Source organism: Microcaecilia unicolor, chromosome 11, assembly GCF_901765095.1.
Source record: "Microcaecilia unicolor chromosome 11, aMicUni1.1, whole genome shotgun sequence".
NCBI classification, from domain to species: domain Eukaryota; kingdom Metazoa; phylum Chordata; class Amphibia; order Gymnophiona; family Siphonopidae; genus Microcaecilia; species Microcaecilia unicolor.
This window is the reverse complement of record NC_044041.1, coordinates 121361410-121381517: the sequence shown is the minus strand read 5'-3', so window position 1 is coordinate 121381517 and position 20108 is coordinate 121361410. Positions and strand designations below refer to the sequence as shown.

The following is a 20108-nucleotide window of genomic DNA, read 5'->3' as shown; positions in this document are numbered from 1 at the left end:
TCTACAATAGCCCCAGGACTCAGAGCGCGGGAGATAGACAGGCTATCTCCCTCGGTCCACGTTGAACCTGGATATTCAATGCCGGGCCACTGCATTGAATATCTGGGGGGGGGGGGGGGGGGGCGGGGTTCGGGCTGGTTTGAAAATAACCGGCTATTGTGGATATTCAGCAGAGGATAGCCGGTTATCCCTGCTGAATATTGGCAGATAGCCAGTTAAGCGCTATTTAAGTAGTCAGCATCCGTTAAAAAGCGCTAAACATCGGGCAGATTGTGTATACAGTTATTCCAGAATACAGTATAATGTGTATAAGGTTATAGAGAACTACATTGCATGCAGCCACACTATATACATAGTTGTACAGGAATACAGTACAATGTCTACATGGTTGTACAGGAATGCACACCATGTAATCACACTTCCCCCAATATTCAAAACCATTTAACCAGCTAGGAATGGCACCTGGCCAGTTAAATGGTACTTAGCTGGCTATCTGGCGATATTTAGTGGAAGATAGCCGGCTGGCTCCTGTTGAATATCACTGGTTAGCACCTTGTGATATTGTGTGATATAATTGGCTATCTTGCCAGTTATATCACACAATATAACTGGCTATTCGCCAATTTTTGGCACACTGTTGGCTAAGTTTGGCAGTCAAATTTGGCCAAGTCAATAGGAGGTCTATTTCTGGCTTGTTCCAACTTAACCGGCCAAAAATAAACCAGATATTCAATTCCGGTCACCGGAAACGGCCCAGCACTGAATATTGGGCTCAGCACTGACTGCGGGAGGCAGCCTGGCTACCTCTGGCGGTGCACATGGTTATACAGGAATACACTGTATACAGAACTATACAGGAATACACTAAACTGGAATAGACTGCGCAGCCATACTGTTTTACCTGGTTATACAGAAATACATCACACGTATTCACACTGCATACTCAACTATACAGGATACAGTCACACTGTCTATTCAGTTATGAGGTTTATAGGTGTACACTGCACATAGTCATACTACACCCTGCCAGATAACACACTGTATACAGTCACACATCCTGCTACACATAGGGATACCTTGAGTTAAACGATGACACAGTGTATGAAATCACACACCCTAACACAGAGTATTTTGAAAATGCTAAGGAAAAGTGAATGTCCTGACCTGGATGTCCCATTTTCCACATTCAGCCCTTATGCAAAATGGACCATTGTTTGTTGTCTCACAAGCTTTTGGGAGCTAAAAAAAAAACCCCTTCTTCTGAACCGAGTTAGTCTGATACAGTGGCGTAGCAGGGGCGGGGCGGTGGGGGCGGTCCGCCCCGGGTGTAAACGGGTGGGGGGGGTGCTCCGTCCACCCCCCCCAGGTGCAGCGCCTCTCACTCCCCCCGACAGTCCCCACCTGCCTACCAGCTGAGCTCCGGCCGGCACCTCCAATCTGCAGCGCTGCTGACTTTAAATGAAGAAAACCATCTCGTCGTTGGCCCTTCACTACTGAGTCCCGCCCTCTGATATAACTTCCTATTTCCTCGAGGACGGGACTCAGTAGTGAAGGGCCAACGATGAGATGGTTTTCTTCATTTAAAGTCAGCAGCGCTGTAGATTGGAGGTGCCGGCCGGAGCTCAGCTGGTAGGCAGGTGGGGACTGTCGGGGGGAGTGAGAGGTGCTGCGCCGGGGGGGGGGGGGGGTTAGGGTCCACACCAGGGGGGGTGCCGACGCCAAGGGGGGTGCCGTTCCATGCTGGGGGGCGCCGTGTTGCACTGCACCCGGGGGGGGGGGGGGTGCGCGCAGTGGCGATCCACCCCGGGTGTCAGCCAAGCACGGAACACCACTGGTCTGATAGAAAGGTATCACTTTATAGTCTTTTCTTGTTTTGTTTTTATTTATTAACCTTTATTTCTATACATATACATTTCAAATTTCAAAACTGAATGCACATACTGCTTGCCTTCACTTGAAACGATTTATAGTATGATTTATAGAAGCTCCTGCCTGGTTAAATCACAGTCAGCTAGCTGCTGATATTCAGCGCATTTAACCGGGCAGTGCTGCAGAATATTGGCTCCGACTGCCCTGGCACAATCCAGAGCCGCTGAGAGAAACAGCCGGGCCTAGGGCAGGGCCGGCTTCCCCCCCCCCACCTCCGATCTGACGAAGAAGGGTAACCTTCGAAAGCTAATCAAGAAATGTATTAAGTTATGTCCAATAAAAAAGGTATCATTTTATTTTCTTGTCCATGTTTTATTTTGTTTGATTTCTATTGATAACATCAGTGCTGAATGATCAAACTTATGTAGCCTAAAGATTGTGATCAGCTGTATTTTGTAGTAACTGGATTCTTCTTTGTAATTTAACAGAGATACTAAGATATAACACATTGTAATAGCCTATCTGGAGACAATATTAATCCCTGTGCCAACAATGCAAAATGTTTTTCAGTGAAATAGGATCAAATAGCCATTTAAATCATTTTGAATATCAGGCCCGCTGTTTCTAAAATGGCTAAGATAAACGTTTATGTTCAGGCATTTAAACATTTATGTTGGTATTCCACAGGATGAACGTTTATGTGTTTGCTTTGACCTATTGATATTTTAACATTTGCCCCCGGATTCTATATAGTGCGCCTAGAGATCCACGCCGAAATCCAAGCGTATTCTATAACAGCGCACATAACTTAATTGGCTTAATAAGCTAATCAGCATTGATAACAGCTCTTAACAAGCAATAACGAGCACTAATTGCTACTAATTAAAATTTACGCACACAACTCACTAAGTGCATTCTGCAACGCAGTGCTCTTAAATTCTAATGCGTGCAGGCAAAAAGGGGCATGGCTATGGGCAGGGAAATGGGTGTTTTGTGGGCAATCTGAAATTTACATGCATAGTTATAGAATATGGCCCAGTGCACCTAAATCTACGTGCCAGGATTTTATGCCACATTTTCATTGGTTTAAATGGATGCGCATAGTTTTAGGCACTAGGATGCAAACTAGGTGTATTCTATATACCGCGCATAACTCTAGGCGCCACTTATAGAATACGCTTAGTCAGCACTGATTGCTGCGCTGATTTTAGGTGCCATATTAGTTTTCTAAAACGGATGTTCATGTCATACGTAAACAGCACATAAATGTCTATTTCACCATGTATTTTAGAACAGGCTGCATGTCAGCAGATCCTGTTCTAAACTCATAGAGGCCTGCTCTGGCCGTCTCAGTTCTAATTCCAGCATCCTTTCTAAAATGCCGCTCCACACCTCAGAAAGGACATAGAAACTAGAGGGGTTTCAGAGAAAGGCAATCAAAATGGCGTGGGTTCTGCATCAAGGTGTGAATTCTATAAATGGCACCAAAAAAAGTGGTATTCCATAAGCCATGCTTAACGTTAGGCACGGTTTATAGAATAGAGCTTACGCCCAGGAATTGCGCCTAACTTTAGATGTGGCCATTTGCGCCAACTGAAACAAATTGCAAATGTACGCACCTAAATAAGGCATGTATCCCCCCCTTATTCTATAACAACATGCTAAAATGATAGGAACGCCCCAGTTCCACCCATGTCCTTCCCATTTCCACATCCCCTTTTATTACTCGTGTGTAAAAATTAGGCACAGATCCTGCGTCTAAATTTTTACATGTATATATTCCAATTAAATCTAATTAGTGCCAATAATTGCTTGTTAAAAAGACAATTATTAATGATAATTAGCTTATTTAATTAAATTGAATGCGCAAATTGGGCTCACCCTTATTTTTGTTTACAATTTTTGGCAACTTTTATAGAATTAGGGGCTAAAGTCCTATGAGATAACCTAAGGATATAAATTTGCATATCGTAAAAGCGAGGTGAGGTCAGGCGAGATGCGGTGAGGGGCAGGATTTGACATAGACATCTATGTATTGTATTAATAATACAAAAGAGGTAAATCATTTTAATGAAAAGTTCTAGAACTAGGGCTTACAATACGAGTTCCAAGGGAGCAGAGTCAGGAAAAAACGTCAGGAAATATTTTACACACAGAAAGAGTGGTGGATGCCTGGAATGCCATCCCAGAGGAAAAATTCAGGGCACAACTGGTAAAAGACAAGTCAACATTCAGCCATCACAGTCGGCATTTGTTGTGGTGGTCAAAAAAATATCCAGATATTCAGTGCCACTATCCAGACAGTACCTGGCACTGAATATCTAAATAAGGAGGTCAGTGCCGGAACTTATCTGGATAGTGGAAATATAGAGGCCGATTTTCAGACCGCGGGAGTTAGATCGGCTGTTTCCGGTGACCAGCACTGAGTATCCAGTTTATTCTGGGCTGGTTTCAAAATAACTGGTAAGTCGATGTTCAAGCTTAGCCAGTTTTCATGAAATCGGCCAAAGATATTCTGCGGTTTCGTGTGGCCAATATTGCTGCTAAACCTGCTTTAAAAATTGGTGGATAGCTGGTTGTATCATGCAATAACCAGCTAGCCACTAACCGGAGATATTCAGCAGGGGATAGCCGGTTCTTCCCCTCTGAATATTGACAGATAGCTGGTTAAGTGCTATTTAACCGGTTAGCAGCCATTCTGGCCTGTTAAATAGCGCTGAATATCGGGGGTGGGGGTGGGGATAGAGTCTGCTATCTAGATAACTTATTCAAAGGACAGCCTTCCATCTGCCCTGTGTTACCCAGATAACAAACTGCATATTACTGCTATCCGGGTAAGTTCTGGGACCACTCTGGCGCTGCCCAGGCAATATCTGCATAGCGCCAATGCAGTCAAAGGTACTATTCAGATAGCAAAGAGTAACCTAATGGTTAGTGCAGAGGGATGAGAACCAGTGGTACTGGGTTCAAATCCCACTGCGGCTCCTTGTGACTCTGGGCAAGTCACTTAGGACTAAAATCAGTAAATGGCAACCAAATTTGGGCACTGTAAAAAAATGCACACTGAGCGCTATTCCACAAATGGTGCTCCAAGCTGGGCGCTGTTTCTAGCATAGTGCCTGGATCCACGCCCAAATTTAGGCACAAGGATTTACACCAACTGAACCCTAGTGTAAATTCCCATGCCTAAATTAGGCACTGATCTCCCAAATTCTATAACAGTGTGCACATCTTAAGTGAGCACCCCTGACCCACCCATGCCCTTCCCATGGCATAAGAACATAAGAGTAGCCATACTGGGTCAGACCAATGGTCCATCTAGCCCAGTATCCTGTTTTTCAAACAGTGGCCAAGCCAGGTCACAAGTACCTGGCAGAAACCCAAATCATGGCAACACTCCATACTACAAAACCCAGGGCAAGCAGTTGCTTCCCACGTCTGTCTCTATAGCAGACTATCGACTTTTCCTCCAGGAATTTGTCCAAACCTTTTTAAAACCCAGATACACTAACCGCTGTTACCACATCCTCTGGCAAAGAGTTCCAGAGCTTAACTATTTGTTGAGTGAAAAATATTTCCTCCTATTTATTTTAAAAGTATTTCCAAGTAACTTCCTTGAGTGTCCTCTAGTCTCTTTGTACTTTTGGAACTAGTAAAAAATCGATTTACTTCTACTTTGTACTTTTGGAACTAGTAAAAAATCGATTTACTTCTACTCGTTCTACACCACTCAGGATTTTGTAGACCTCAATCCGTCTCTTTTCCAAGCTGAAGAGCCCTAACCTCTTTAGCACTTCTAGTTGTGTGTTAATGGATTTCCATGCATATTTCACTGAACAGAGCTTAGCAAGATATGCACATAAATCCAAATAGTTGACAATTAGCACCAATGATTGTTAGCTTCAAATTATTAGTGCTAATAAGCTTGTTACTTAATTAAATTGTGCTTGCAAATTAGGCACATGCCCAAATTTGCATGCAAAATTTTAAGCTCTATTTATAGAATTCCCTTGTTAAGCCTCCATTGCTCCAGGTACAAAACTTAGATTCTGAGCCCACTAGGGATAAAGAAAGTACCTGCATATAATACACGTAAAATGCTTTGGTTATACCACAGAAAGACAGTGGGCCGATATTCAGACCGTGAGAGTTAGACCTGCTAACTCCCGTGGTCAGCGCTGACCCCGGGTATTTAATGCCGAGCCATTTCCAGTGACCGGCATTAAATATCCGATTTATTTTTGGCCAGTTTAAAGATAACCAGCTAAGTCGATATTCAAACTTAGCCGGTTATATTTAAACTGGCCAAAGATGTCTCATGTTTTCACACAACAAAATATGGCTGCTAAACCGGCTTTAAAAATTGGCGGATAGCTGATTATAATGGGCGAAATAACTGGCTATCTGCTAGCTACTAACTGGGGATATTCAGCGGGGGTAGCTGGTTATCCCCTGCTGAATATCGGCAAATAGCTGGTTAAGCGTTATTTAACTGGTCAGCAGCCGTTCTGGCTGGTAATATATCTGGATATCTGGAATAATATATCAAATGCACTACTTTTATCCTTAGTGGTTTTGAATATCCAGTCAGCAACATTTATCTGGATAGCAGGTGTTGTTATTTGGGTAAGTGCTTTCTAATAGCGGGCTTAGAATTTTTTTTAAATAGTGGGATAAACACAGATGCTCCCTAGCGTCAAGAAGATGGAAATGAAGCCCTGGGATAACCTTACGAAGTGGCACTTCCAGTCCAAAACAGCTGTGATATGACTGCACTGTGTTTTCTAGGATGTGTGGGGGAAGTTACATGTGAATGCTGGTATTCTAATCATGTACGCACTTGAGTGGACCCCGGAAACAAGAAGGCAGATGATCTTAAAGATCCGGTACGGTGAAAACAAAGAGTAGATCACACGATAAAAGTCCACAAAATTATTTATTCACCACAACATTCAATAAATATCAAATAGCCTGACATGGCTGTGTTTCACCTTGGGGTATGGTGAATAAATAATTTTATGGATTTTCTTTGTGTGGTCTGCGCTATTTTACACACATGTGGCCGGAGACATGCATTAGTAAATGACTATCTTTTGGCTACACGGTATTTTGTAAGTACATGCCAAGATGCAATAGCATGTACTTTGCAAGTGGATGTCTGCATGGGCAGAGTTTGGGTGTTATAATCTATGCATATTCTTTTGCAATCTATGTGCATGTGTTTACGCAGATGTATGGCTAGTGTAAATGTTCTCAAACAACTAATTATTACCTGAATTGGTTTTTACTCTATTTGCCATTAACCTTCTCTTTGCTTCATGTAGAAGTTCTCATTCTTAATAGATTTTCTAAATGTTAAACATCCATAGCTATCCCTGTACGTTTATGATACTGTATTGTAAAATTAGAGTCTTACAACAAATTACTTTCTTATGCATTATTCTTTGTTATGTATCCTATACTGTTTATTGTAAGCCACATTGAACTCAGACTTCTTTGGGATCATGTGGGATATAAATGTCACAAATAAATACAAAAACAATGTGTCAGGTGGAAATATTTTTTCACTTAAAGAATAGTTAGCATATCTAGGTTTAAAAAAGGTTTGGACAAGTACCTAGAGGAAAAGTCTATAGTCTGCTATTGAGACAGACATGGGGAAGCCACTGCTTGCCCCGGGATTGGTAGCATGGAATGTTGCTACTAATTGGGTTTCTGCCAGGTACTTGTGACCTGAATTGGCCACTACTGGAAGCAGGATACTGGGCTAGATGGACAATTGATGTGACCCTATATGGCTATTCTTATGTTCTTGTGGCTTACGCTTCACAGTATAGGCTTCAAATAAATGCTTTCCTAGCACCTAAATCTAGGTACAGAATTACCTCTACTGCCCCGATCAGCACTAGTGAGGGATGCTGGTGAGAGAAAGAAGCAGACTGGTGGACTCCACTCTCTGGTTCTGTGGGCCACCCTGGGAAGGGGAGCAACTCTGTTCTTTCACCCCATGGGGATATATTGGAGGGGAGGCTATATACCAAAAAGTGTAAGCCTTGACTGCCTTGTCTCATAGAGAGACAAGGGAGGGAGTAACACCCTGCCACAAACAAAGCAGTTCCTTCATGCATGCCCACGTACGCACAGAAATACATGAGCTGCTTTTTTATTATGATCCATTGTGCTTGCACGTTCTACAATGACACATTTAGAATCAACAACGCCACAGGAGGGGCGTCGATTCAAGTAAATTATCTTTTCTCTCCCTCTCCCTCGTCCCACAGTTTAACTAGTAAAGCCTAGAAGAACCAATTTCTGCTGACTTCTCACCAAGTGCTACAGAATGAGACCAGCTCCCCCGAGAAAGGAGGTGTATATTTAGCTAAATCCAAGCCTCTTCTTCAAACACAAAAAGAAACAAGACACTTGCAGGTACGGTTACTGGAATACCCTGAGCAAGCTAATCACAGGCCTATGCAATCAAAATACCAGATTGATGAGGTCCTATTCAGCATTTACCAGAATACCCAGTCAACCCTTTAACCAGAATACGCAGCCAGTGCTGGCACTCTCTGCAGCCAGAATACATTGCTGATACAAGGCCCCTGTAACCAGAATACACAGCGGAAACCAGTCCCTTGGAATGAGAACACCCAGCTAACTACACTCCCTCTGTGTAACCAGAATGCTAAGCTAACACCAACCTCATATAACCAGAAAAAGCAGCCAATGCTTCTGTAACTAGAACACCCATCTCACGTTGGCCCCTCATAACCAAAATACTCAGCTCACATCAGCACTCTGTGACCAGGGGGTCATTCCATGCATCCATCACCCTTTATGTGAAGATCAACTTTCCTCCTGCGTCTACCCTCTTGAACTTCATGGCATTTTGTTCTAGAACAATGTTTCTCAACCAGTCCTCGGGACACACCTAGTCAGTCTCTTTTTCAGGATACCCACAATGAATATGCCTGAGATAGATTTGCATACAATGGAGGTAGTGCATGCAAATCTATTTTGCATATTCTGAAAACTTCACTGGCTAAGTGTGTCCCGAGGACTGGGTTGAGGATCCCTAGTCTAGAACTTCCTTTTCCATGAGAAAAGCTTGCTTTCCATGTCTTATTTACATATTTGAGGTATTTGAATGTCTGCCTTTCTCTTCTCCTCGTCTAGGATATAAATCCTCAGGTCTTTATATCTTATCTCACAGGACTTCTGGCACAGACCACTTGTACAGATGCAGTATTACCTCTTCATTTCTACTGGTTGTGCATCTCCCCATGCACTCCATCTGGCTTCTGTGCTGACACACGGTTTTGCTGCCTTGAAATCACTGGATACGATCACACTGAAAATGTTTTCTTGGTGCACACCAGACTCTGGTTGGCTTTGAACCACAGTCTGCTTATTCAAAGACTGCTCTTCTGCCTGGATGGCTCATGTCAGCATGCTCTCAAGTATCCTTTATATAGAGCTGGTGTATCGCCAGTTGGTTCTGCCTCTGGTTCTCAGTAACTTGAAGACTTGGAAGCCAACAATGCTGTACACTCAACAGCTCCTATGTGGATAGGTATCACTGACCAGCCCAGTAGTCATTTTCAGTGCCCTTGTCCAGATAAAGCTGCTGAAAATGACTACAGGCCACGACACTATGCAGATCACTCCAGGGTGGAGCCTGGATAGAGCCAGCAACATTCAGTGCTGGTAACCAAATAACATCAGGATAATTATTATTATTATTTATTACATTTGTACCCCGCGCTTTGCCACACAGTGCAGGCTCAATGCGGCTTACATAGTAATTTGAAATACAAAGTTAAGAATATAATTTTCAATAAAACAGTAGTAAAACAACGTAAAGTCGGGCTTAGTAGTGTTTGATAAGTTGAGCTAGATAATGGCACTGAATATCACCATTTTCCAGATACTGGTGGCTGCCTGCATAATATCCAGCTATTCAGTGCTATCTAAATAGCGGCTGACCATGGAGTTTAAATATATACAGTTAAATGAACACATGAATAGGGCAGACAATCTGGTTGATATTCCAAACCTCCCAAGGAGTATCCCTAACCACACCCTCTCCAAAGGACATCAAAGGATGTGATACACACCAGTGAGCCTTCTCCAGAGTAGCCCGCACACTCTGGAATGCATTCCCTAAAAGGCTTCACTTAACACAAGACTAACTCTACTTCAGGAAGCAGGTGAAAGTTTGGCTCTTCAACCAGTAACTAACTTGCTAGTCGCAAACACACACACAAGGAGTGATACCGGCTGCACATACTATAGCCGGATATGTTTATCTACTCCTACCCTAGCTAAGATAACATTCAAACACCTCAAGAACAACTTTCTTAAATTAATTCCCGTATCTTTTTACTCCTGCTACTCTATCTTGCCTATCTATATTTTCCATCTTTGCATATACATTATGCTGTCTATTAAAATGTTCTATTACGTATTGTGTTGACATTGTAAGTAGTATACTATGCCTTAATTTGTATTGTTATTTGAATATTTTTACTGCTGTAATTGTCTATTGCTTATGTTTTACTTATTCTTGCTGTACACTGTCTCTTCATGTTCAAGTGTTCAGGGCTGCGTACGTCTAGTAGCGCTATAGAAATGATAAGTAGTAGTAGTAGTACACTGTCTAGAGTGAATTCACCGCTGAAAATTAGCGGTCTGTGCCTAATTGAAAGCCAGCTATTTTAGGGGCATTCCAGGGGTGGAGTCAGCACTTGGCTGGTTAAGTGCTGATATTCACCACTTAACCAGCCAGGGTAAGCGCATAAATAGGACCTCATAAAAGTCCTATCTTTATGCGGCAACTCACGGCCGCTTAAGTTCTGAATATCGACTTAACTGGCTATGTGCTTGCTGGCACTGCATAAGGAGTAATTAGGTCTTACCTGATAGTTTTCTTTCCATTAGTCCTTCCCACTATTCCAGAACCTGTGGGATAGTTGCATCCATCAACCAGCAGGTGGAAATAGAGAACTGAAAACTGAGCTGAGACATATTTCTCTTGGCATCCAGTCCAGCTCCTCAGTATTTACGTAGACAAACAGTAAGTATAAACTCAGAATAAACACAACCACCTTAAAGAACTCACTAACCTAACACTAACCAGATAAGCAAGCATATGTGGACCTCTCTCATCTCTGAACAACTTGTAGAGAACAAGACTTATGCAGGAAGCACCATACAAGGTGACAGTCATTATTTGACTCATTACTTTACAACAATTTAATATCTCAGAAACCTTGGACGGGCCTCTGGAATAGTGGGAAGGACTAATGGAAGGAAAATTATCAGGTATGACCTAATTTCTCCTTCCATTACCTAGCCTTGAGGACTGAAGCCATACAACTGGCTTCCGAGCATGCTGCAAAGACCACACTGTAGTGCTTGACAAGGGTATGCAGTGTTAACCATGTTGCCTCCTTGCAAATATCTGCCGGAGACATAAGGTAGTCTCTGCCTGGGATGTCACTGTACGCTTCATAGAATGAGCTCACAAACAAATAAGCTGCTACGATAGTCTTCTTCAACCATCTAGCAATTGTGGGCTTGGAAGCCATGAGGCCAAGTCTCTGTTTACCAAAGAGCACAAACAGTCTGTCTGATTTGCGAAACTCATTCGTAACTTCCAGATACCTAATGAGGACTCTACGCACATCGAGAAGCTTCAAGGAAGAATACTGAGCTTCCTCATCCTCTCTGTGAAAAGATTGGTTGAAATGAAATGCTGATACTACTTTTGGAAAAAAGGAAGGAACTATGTGTAGGGAGACCCCTGCCTCTGAAAAACGGAAAAAGGGATCCTAACAAGAGAGCACGGCCTCCGAGAGGGGGGGCAAGGGGGGGGGAAATTCCCCGGGCCTGGGTCTCCAAGGGGGGCCTGGCGCCGGGGTCAGGCCACCGGCGCTGCAGTCCACGGTCTCACCTGCCTGCCTCCTTGGCTCCGGGCCCCCTGCATTCGAAGCGGCAGTCACAGATCACCTCCCTGTGTCCCGCTCTTGCGGAAATCGGAAGTTACATCAGACGAGGGCGGGACACAGGGAGGGAAGGCCAGAAGAGAGGCGATCTGTGACTGCCACTTTGAATGCAGGGGGCCTGGAGCCGTGGAGGCAGGCAGGTGAGATCGGGGGGAGCGACAGGGGGCGGCAGAGGCGGGGGAACAACAGCAGCAGGGGGAGCGACGGGGGGGGGGGGGCGGAGGCGGGGCGGCCTTGCCACGGGCCAGGCCTAGTCTCTCGGCGGCCCTGCAAGAGAGAGCCTGAAACTTCGAAACTCTACATGGCAATGCAACAACCACTAAGAATGCTGTCTCTAGTGGCTCAAAAGGAGGCGTATGAAGAGCCCGAAAGACTAAATTAAAGTTCCACTCTGGATAAGGCATACGAAAAGAGAGCCACAAGAGAAGTCTTTTGTAGTTAGCCCCTGAAACAGAACAAAGCTGCAACCTCAACATTTAGAGAATCCAACACCAATCCTTTCTGAAAACCTGCCTGGAGAAACTCTAGGATGTGTGTGATATGAGCAGAGAAGAGAGAAAGTCTGTGCTCAAAACATCAGCCCTCGAATGTCCTTCACATCCTCTCATACTTCATGGAAGTAGAGTGTTTCTGAGCCTGAAGCAAGGTAGCAATGATCGAATCAGAATAACCTTTTCATCTCAACTGAGCCCTTTCAATGGCCAAGCCATAAGACCAAAGGGGCACAGACCCTCCATAAACATCAGACCTTGCTTCAGTAGAATTTGTACCTGTGGAAGAGGGAGAGGATCCCCATCCAGCAATCAAATCAGGTCCACGTACCACAGCCTCTGTGACCTATCCAGGATTATGACAGTTATTTGACCCCGGTGCAATGTGATCCTTTTCAACACATTGCCTACCATGGGCCAAGGAAGGAAGACACACAGTAGATGTGTCTCTAGCCAGGGCTGCAGTAGGGCATCGATCCCCATCGAGCCCAGTTCTTTCCAAGGGCTGAAGAACTTTGGCACTTTGGCATTCCTTTTCGATGTCATCGTCCAGAAGCGGAGAACACCATTGGTCCACTATCAGCTGAAAAACCTGGCTAGATAGTTCCTATTCTCCTGGGTCCAAGGAATGTCTGCTGAGAACGTCTGCCTCCACATTCCACAGCCCAGCGATGTGAGCTGCTGACAAATAGAGAAGATTTTTCTCCGCTCAACTCATGAGGGAGGCTGTCTCCACTGCCATCTGCTAGCTGTGGGTCCTACTTTGCTTGTTGATATAAGTCACTGCAGTCACATTGTTGAAGTAAACTCAGACCTGGGCCCCCACCAGAAAGGGAGCCTAGTGTAAGGCATTCTGCACTGTCCTGAGCTCCAAGTGATTTATCGACTACTGATACTCCTGTTCTGTCCAGGTGCCCTATGCCAGGTGAAACTTGTAATGAACTCCCCAACCCGACTTGCTGGCATCCATTGCCACACTTCCCATTGTGTTACTGGAAAGGGAGTTCTGACAGTCAAATTCTTGGGTGACAAACACCACTGCATACTCCGTCTGGCAACCAGCATCCAAGGAAGATGAAGATCATACTTCTGTGACACAAAGACCAGCAGCTGAGAAGAAACTCCTGTAATAGCCGCATATGAGCACTTGCCCATGGCACCACTTCTATTGCCACCATCATTGACCCCAGAACCTGGACTAATCCTGAACCCTGGGCCTACCTTGACTGAAAAGACAAATCTGTTGAACCAGCTTCGACCTTCTGCATTTCTTGAGGAAGATCCTCTTCCTTGCTGTAAAATACAGTGCCCAGATGGAGTTAGTCTTCTCTTTTCAAAATTGATCACCCAACCCAACGACTGCAGCAGACAACTTTGTCCATCGTCGCCACGCTGTCCAAATAAGATGATGTACAAATGAGCCAATCGTTGAGATATGGGTGACGTCTGATTTTGTGGCACTGAAGGAAAGATGCCACCACCACCACCATAACCTTGGTAAAAGTTCTTGGTACCATGGCAAGATCAAAAGGCAAAGCACTAAACTGGAAGTGTCAACCCAGCACTGCAAATTGTAGAAAGCTCTGATACTGTGGCTATATGAGTATATGCAAGTAGACCTCCTTGAGGGCACTGAGAAATTCTCCTGCTTGAACCAAGGCTATGACTTCTGATAGTGTTTCAATGCAAAAGCGATTTAGACCTTTGAGATCTAAGACCGGACGAAAGGTGCCTTCCTTCTTTGGGACAATGAAGTAGATGAAGTATCTGCCTTGTTTCTGTTTGGCCTGAGGAACTAGAACAATGGCCCGGAGCACCAGCAAGGAATCTATGATGGTCTGAATCTCGATGGCCTTGGTTCCCTTTAGACAAGCAGACTTCAAGAAAAGACAAGTGACTGGGTGGGAGAACTACAACTTGTAACCTTCTGTAAGAATATCCAGAACCCACTGATCTGAAGTGATTTTGGCACACTCCTCCTAAAACTCCTAAAGACATCCTCCCACCGGAGGAAGAGAACAGTGGACCAGCCTTGCATCATTGCAAAGCTCAGAAGGCATTGGGTGCTATAGCTGACTGACAGGAGGATTTCCTGTACATATGGAAGAAGACTGGTGTACCTGAAAGTGAGACTTCTGACCATATTGCTGATGACCAGGCCAGTTGTCTAATGTCTTGTTATCGAGAGCCCCCTGAATACGGACAACCAGAGGCTTTTGGCTTATCTTCCGGCAACTGCTGTGGCTTAGGTTCCTCCAGTTCTTTCACCAAGTTACTGAAATCTTCTTTAAATAGCCACTTTCCCTGAAGAGGCAGTTTAGACTTGACTTTGATGCTGCATTTGCTGCCCAATGGTACAACCAGAGCTGCTGTGCCATGACAGCCAAAGACATACTGTGGCCATAACCTGTAACATGTCATAAATAGCATCCACCAAGCAGGCCAACCCCACTTCCAGTTGAGTGTTATGGCACCAGTCTTGTGTTGCTGACTGCTGATGCCACTTCAGGCATGGTCTTGCCATGAACGAGCTGCACACTGTCGCTTGAAGGCCCAAAGAGGCCACTTCAAAGGCTTATTTTAGCAAGCATTCTAGCTTCCTATCCTGTAGGTCTTTTAGGGCAATGCCCCCTTCCACCGCCGTAACAAGGGAGTCCACCTTGGGAAGCTGCAATTTATCTTTCTCTTCCAGAACCACCGGTAGATGTGAGTCATGGCTCTTCTCACTCTCAGCCTCATGTCTGATGAGACCCATTCTGCTGTAATCAGGTTCTGAATGTCTGGATGCATCAGAAAGGCCTTAGAAGGACCTCTAAGCACCCTCATGATTGACAATGGAATTCCTGATGCTGAAGCAGAAGGCTCCTCAATGGAAAGCACCACCAGTGCCTCAGAAATAAAAGTACTGAGCTCCTCTTTATCAAACAACCTCAGTACTTTCAGATCATCCCCCTCCTCAGGAGGGAGCTCTATATCCTCTAACAGCTCCTTCAATGATGGCTCCTCTGAACAGACTGAGGCTACACTAGATAAGGAGGAAGAAGAGGAAATAGCTTCATTTGCTTACTCTTGTAAATGAGATAGATCTCTTAGGAGTCAGAGGGGCAGCAAGGCGAGAAACTGAAGCATCTTGCAGCAACTCTGACTGCCCTTGCTTCAGTAAATAGGCCTGGTGTAAGAGCAATATAAACTCCAGAGAAAACAAAGATCCCAATGCAGCTGAATGCTGAGGCTGTAAAATGGCGGCTGTGCTCTGTGCATGATCAGACAGAGTCTGTTCCTCACTGCCAGTCGGCCCCCACAAAATGGTGCCCCTTCCCAAACTTTCCTGCATAAAACTGTGCACTGGCCCTGCTGGAGAGCCTAAGGTCCCCAGCATATTTGGATGCTATGCCAAATCCAAAGATGTGCTGGCATGATCATTCCTCTGCGTCCTGGGGGATTCCTGACTTGCAAGCACTAAAACACCCCGATGCCAGCGGGTTCCACAGTGAGAACACTGCTTAACTGCCTCCACGGGAGTTGCTATTCTGTCACAAGTGCAATACAATATGGTACCAAGCAGTGAGTCAGGTTCCTCCCCTGCATTAAGTAGAACTTTCTGCCTTCCAAGTGGTTATGAGTCAAACTTTAGTCAGACTTACCACTGCTGGCTGCTCCCCCCAAGCTCAGTCTCAACAAGTTTTACTACAGATGAGAAAGGATCAGGACTCAGGAAACAGGGGAGAGGTAAAGGGAGGGAAGAAGCAAATTCACAGAGCACCAAAGACAGAGATCTGAAGACCTCCAGATATGACTCTGCAGACTCAAGGCACCTGCAAAGCTCAACTGCGGACCAGCTGACCAACTGGACCAGGAGCAAATCAATCAGAACCAGAGGCTAAAAAGCTTGTCCATTCACCTTCTACATATAGAAAATACTGAGGAGCTGGACTGGATGCCAAGGGAGATATGTCTTAGCTCATTTTTCAGTTCTCTATCTCCACCTGCTGGTTGATGGACACAACTATCCCACAGGTTCTGGAATAGTGGGAAGCTACATAATGGAAACCAGATATTTAACGCTGAAGCCTAGATATTGCCCGGCATTGTATATCCGGGAACAACACTGGTGGCGGTCAGTAAAATGCTCATTGATGCTGGCTGAATACTAACCCCAATATTTTTTACATGACACTGAAGCTGTATATGTTGAACCCAATTCCTGAATAATGTCTTTAGGGGGGTTCTCTCTCATTTGTGCCCATAACTAACGATTGTAGTTTTTCTTTTCTGCTGCCATGACATTGGATACCATCCCTAAGATTATGTAAAGCGAAAGGAGCCCAATGGAGGGGATGCTCCATAGTAAATATGTATTACTTATTAATCTGTTTTCATTTTACTGTAGTACCTTTGCAACATCCCCTCATGCTGATACACACTGAAGTTGTATCCAGGAAAAATGCTGTGTTGAATGGCAAACCTTTACTTTATGGACAGTACATAAGGGGCTAGATTCTTGTACCTCCAAAAAACATGTGTACATTGATGTGTAGGGTACACAGAGGTCATTTACGGGAAGAGGGGGGACAGAAGATTTTGTCCAGTCTTTAACTACGGGTCTGCTTAATAACAAGCTGCAGTTCTTGCATGCAGAGGTAGAACGGTTTTAGCCTGGTGTATTACCTGTTGATGCCTCCTCCGATGAACCAATTGGCCTGTAAAGCCTTAAGAAAGAATTCTGGGAATATTTCAGTGTCTTCAGTAATTCAGAGGCTCAAGAGGCAAAAGCTGTTGCAGACTTGTCAATACTCATAAGGATTTATTGTATTCTTTAACTCTGACCTGGCATAAGAAAAGGTTAAAACCTTGCCCCAAATCTGTAAATAATATAGCTATAGTTGTATTTTTACATAACCAGCAGGGTATAGCCAGGTCCTACCTGTGTTAGTTTTCTATCACTAAAAACCTTCTTTCAAAATGCTGCTGCTGCTGCTGATTGTGGTTTATCACTGTAAGCTCTACAATCTGACATTCTGTCAGCTCCTCCCCCCCCCCCCCCCCCCCCCCCCCCCCCAGTCACATACTCCCTTGGATTTCTGCACCTTAAGTACATTCGCCTCTACTTTTATTATTTCTTTTTTACTTGGGATCTTAGCTGTTAAGCACTCTGCTGCTGTTCAAGCTTTGTTCCTCATTCTGGTGACTCCCTCAAGAGTGTCCCATCACTAACCTTCCTTATTAACCTTTCGGTAACCTCTCACTCATGAAAACACTGATCAGAACTGACCCCAGAACAGATCCCTGAGGCAATTAACTGATCACTATTCTTGCTGCTGTTGAACTCCATTTACCACTACCCTTTGCTCTCTCTCACTCAACCAGCTTCCAACCTAGTCAATCGCCTTGGGCCCAAATCCAGGCTGCTCAGTATATTTATGAGCCTCCTAATTGGAATAGTGCCAAAAGCTTTGCTGAAATTCAAGTATATCACATCCAGTGCATGTTGCTGATCAAAGACTCTGTTCACTCAAAGAAACTGATCAATGTATTTGATGCTGTCTCTACCTCTGGTGAAACTATGCTGCCTTGGATCCTACAACTTGCTGGATTCAAGATACTTAACTACACTATCGCATTTTTCTCCACGAACACTCAGCCCACCTAAGCTCTTCCTATTATTTCATGGTAGGATATGTTACAGGAACACTCGGCCTTCACTCAATGTCATTTGCTAAATATTCTACATTCTTTCCATCTCTTCTATTCTATCTGTGCTGCATAGTTCAAGGCAAATTACATATTAAGAGTTAGAACATTTATCTAGGAATTACAGTTTATCTGATAATAACTAAATAAAATAACAAGTTACAATTTCTGAAGTAAAATGTATTCACTAAACAAGGTGGTTTTTTACAGCTCTCTTAAACATGTTAAAACTGGGCAAAGATCTTATCTTAGGGGACAATAAATTCTATGCCTTGGCCACTTGATAGGAAAATAATCAAGTAAGAATTTTCCTTGACACAGGATTAGGAAAAGTTATACTGGTAGAGTTACGTATCAAATATCTTTTGCTGGAGCACGACAGACAAATAAGTCTAAACATATAAGAAGGTTTTGTTTCCTTAAGAATCCTAAATATCAAACAGTAAAGCACTTTATTTGAAGGCTTTCTATTTTATATCATCTGAGTGATTTTCAAATCCTCTAAATACAGTAGAGTGGTGGTCCTTGGCTACACCTGAGGTCCTCACAGGTCAAAATCTGTAAACTGAGGGCCAGATGCACTAAACCTAACGAGCCCACAACTTGCGTTTTAAACTGGTTCCAGCCAGTTTAAAACGCAAGTAGTTTACCGGGGGCATGCACTAAGGGCATTTTCCCTGTCACGGTAGCAGGCAACGAAAACGGAATGCAAATTATCCAAAGGCTATTATAATGAGCTGCACTACTGTTGCAGCTCATTATAATGAGATGCAATACCGTTTTTCTGATTCCCTTACCGTGGGAACCCTAACGGGAGGTCTGCACCTCTCATTAGGGCTCCTGTGAGGGAATCGGAAAGGAAAAGGGCCCCCAAAAAAGGTAAAAAAGAAAAAAAAAGCAGCGAGCGCACATGAGGGGCGTTCTTTATGGACGTACTCTGCCTGCGCTTGTGAGGGACGTCTTTTATTTGTCTTTTCGCCGTTTTTTTTTTTTTTTAGTTTTGTCTCCCCGGCGCTGCTCACCTTCTGTAGCTGTGCGAGGAGAAGGGAATCGGGGACGTGTGAGTCGATCCGGAGTTCGGGACGTCCCTTTCCATTATGCTCCTCTTCCAGGTCTCTTCAGCCAATCAGAGTGCGTTTAGCTGACACCAGCAAGCTAGACGTGCTTGATTGGCTGAAGAGACCTGGGAGAGGAGCATAACCGAATGGGACGTCCCGATTCTCCGACTGGCTACCGAGGTAATGGTGAATGCAACGGAGCTACAATGAGTAGCTCATTTGCATTCCCTTTCCTTAGTGAATTCTTGTTCCCTACCGATTCGCTATGGAATCGGTAGGGAACGGGAATTACCGACGACTTTAATCCATCTGGGCCTGAATCAGGTAACTCCCTCACTGAAGGAGCATCATTGGATATCTGTTCCCTTCAGATCTCAATACAAACTTTTAACAATGACCTGTCACATCTCACACCTTGGCATTTGTCTTTCCAATCAACTCACACCTAACATATGTTGTCACCTAAGATCACCCCAACAAACCTGCTGCCTCCAAGTCCCCCTCCCTGCTATATCAGATTGGAAGTCACACACCACACCTCCTTTAGTTGTTCAGGAACCAGCTTTATGAAACACTCTTACTATAGAAACAGCAGAGCAATGTTTTAGTTTGCCCTGCCCTCAAGTTCTCTAGTTGTGAATACTGTGCTGGGTAAAATATTGGTTGAACAATGACCTCAGTGTCCACCCCATTCCACTGCCTATGTACTACTTCAAAAAGAATGATATCTATCTTCATCCCTACCTCCTCTGTACTTTTATAATCTATGCATCTCTTTTCTATATCCACTTACTTTCCCCCTACATTTTAATTTATTGTAAACTGGTTTGGTGCTATTCCATCAAAAGGTGACATATCAAATCATTAAAGTAAATTAACCCTGCCTACATGTGGTCTCTGATTGCCAGATACAGCTAGGACAGCTCTGGTTAACCCAGTCAGCTGATAAGAGTCTCTGATCTGTTGCAGTGTTCCAGCTCCGTATCCCCTTG

The 20108-nt window shown here is 44.2% G+C and overlaps 1 protein-coding gene across 24 annotated transcripts in view; it reads right to left on the bottom strand.

The window, feature by feature from the left end:
- Nucleotides 1-20108, bottom strand: part of NRXN2 (neurexin 2) — a 1346335-nt gene that overhangs the window by 447076 nt on the left and 879151 nt on the right. The gene's annotated exons all lie outside the window — the stretch shown is intronic.